Source organism: Alnus glutinosa, chromosome 5, assembly GCF_958979055.1.
Source record: "Alnus glutinosa chromosome 5, dhAlnGlut1.1, whole genome shotgun sequence".
Lineage (NCBI taxonomy): Eukaryota > Viridiplantae > Streptophyta > Magnoliopsida > Fagales > Betulaceae > Alnus > Alnus glutinosa.
Genome location: NC_084890.1, coordinates 16,312,809 through 16,315,657, shown reverse-complemented (window position 1 = coordinate 16,315,657; position 2,849 = coordinate 16,312,809).

Here is a 2,849-nt window from a genome sequence, read left to right as displayed (position 1 = left end):
GTTAGCAAAAAGTCCACCAGTTGACTTTTTGACCCGAGCCTAAATAACCCAAATGTCGATATTAAACGAAAAACTGTCAAGAATAATATCTCCATGCTTCTAGAAACATTTATGTATAAAAAACAAGAGTAATGATGAAAGGATAGGATATCTCAAAAGTAATCATGAAAAGGAGGAAAAAATCAATAAAGCAAGTGTGAACGCAAAAAGTGGATAAAAGATATTTTGGCTTTATAGACAGAAATTTTGACTTGACCGAAACTACGTCAAAACGAACTCAAAATGAGACGAACCAAAAAGAGAAAATGTTTGTCATGAAGTCCTCTATCTACCCTCAAAATTTCACGTCAATCGGAGTAGGTTTGACCATCGAAATAATTCTCGGAGTAGGCTGCCCTCTAGTTGGACGAAAATTCTAAATTCTAAATTTACAAGACATTATCCAATAAGCTAATTCTTTTATTACATTTTGGACCTAAATACCCCTACCTTCCTCCTATAAATAAGCATGCAAGGCTCCTTGTTTTTCCACACAAATCCTAGACAACTTCCTTGAAAGCTTTGTGCTTTGGTTTTCTCTCCCTTTTTCTCTCCTTCTACCACACAACCACTTCGGTGTTCTTGAAGTTATTTTTCTCTCCAAATCAAATTGGTAAGTAAATCTTGACACTTCTTCCTTACTATTTGATTTCATTACTTTTTTATGAATTGTTTAAAAGACCCAATAAGCTTAAGAGATAAAAGAATTAAAGTAAAGAGTAATATAAACTGCTTTTACATTTCATTGTCCTCATGACTGATCTTATGACTTTCATGAGTTGATCGTATTTAAATTTAATTGTCCTCATGACTGATCTTATGACTTTCATGAGTTGATTGTATTTATATTTCGTATTTAAATTTCATTGTCCTCATGACTGATCTTATGACTTTCATGAGTTGATCGTATTTATATTTCGTATTTATATTTCATTGTCCTCATGACTGATCTTATGACTTTCATGAGTTGATCGTATTTATATTTCGTATTTAAAATTCATTGTCCTCATGACTGATCTTATGACTTTCATGAGTTGATTGTATTTATATTTCGTATTTAAATTTCACTGTCCTCATGACTGATCTTACGACCTTCATGAGTTGATCGTATTTACTCTTATTGTCCTTATGATATATTTTAATCCTTCAAGTTCATATTTGGTGGTATTGGTCATATAGCTTCGTCATCAAATTATGAACCAAGGTTTTACGATTATCGTAAGTGATCATCTCAAATATAATGAAGTGATGGATAATAATAAATATAAAGAGATGAGGGTCTATAAACAATGATTTGTTTGATAGATAATTGATTTGTATATTATTGTATGGATGGATTTTTATACAAAAAAGAAGTCTAAGGACTACACGGGGAAGAGTGTAAGTATGAATGTACTTACTGAGGAATGATTCTATGTTTCATTAGGACTGTGTGGTGTGTGTTTATTGCATGTGGTTGTTCATGCATTGCATGTTGTGTCCAATTAATATAACGGCTGATGAGATAGCCATCAACAAGCTGATGTAGTAGCAAGGGGAAGGAAGGCTAGTCAGTGGATCCAGGGGGTTCATAGTGACCCAGGGGTATCCGAAGGCCTAATATATAACTAATGCTGGGACCAGTAGGATTCCAGTGCAAACAGGTAAGACTTTAAGTGTGAGGCAAAAGACGTGAACGGGTTCAGATAACCTAGAACGAGAGGTCTGAAGTAAGATGATCCTAAAACACAAACTAAATAGTTACTACGATGCATATTTATACAACCCTTACATTTGCATTCTATATGAACTGTTATTAGATTGATGGTAACGTAGATATGAAAATAGATGACTCACTTGTTTGTCTATGCAAATATGATAATGCCATATTTGCATAGTTACTGATGTAGATCTGGAGAATGAAGGCATGGACCCATATGCCAGTTTTGATGGTTTTTGAAACCATTCAACGAGCGATTATGTGCTAGTTTAGAAATTACTAGTTGTGCTTATGTTTTGTTTTATGGCATGTAAATATGTATAACGGTGTCATGTTTAGCATGTTTTATGTTATAAGATTATGTGTTGTTTGTGGCACTAATTTTGATGCACCTAGTGTGCATATGACTTGTAAAGATAACATAAGTAACTTTTAATAAATGTACCGAGGTATTTCAGTCAGCTCTAAATGTGTTATGCTATCAATTCCTAAGGCTTTAGAAGAAAAAAAAAAAAAATATTCCGCTGCGAGAGTTTATCTCTGATGTAGTAATGTCACGTGGAAACCGGAGGTTTCTGCTTACGAATTTGCAGGCTCAAATTCGGGGCGTTACAATTATGAAATATAAACTCAAAAAAACATAACCCTAAGTTTTTAAAAATAAATAAATAAATTAGTCAAAATACGGTTGGGTCCCCGCCGTGTCCGGCAGTAATGGTCTACAAGCGCCATCTGTGTGGTGTGGCGCAGTATATAATGGCCCCTGTGGCGTGGACGTGGACATGGACGGCACGGGCATGCATGGTGCCTGGTACGCACAAGGAGGAGGTCTCTGGTCCATCGAAACCTGCGAACAAATTTAGGCAACGAATTAAACACGTGAAAAGTATAATTACCCAGTTATATATTAGTAAGGAAAATGCAAATTAGACAATGAGATTTATTAAATTTGGAATGATCGCACTTATTAACTACTATATGTCACAATTTATGTAATTGAATTTAAGTGGATTGTACCAGCAAATAATATTTATTCATCCAACAGGCGCTTCAATCGGATCTACATCGGGCCTGTCGTGCTCGAATTCATCATTCATATCATATATGTTAC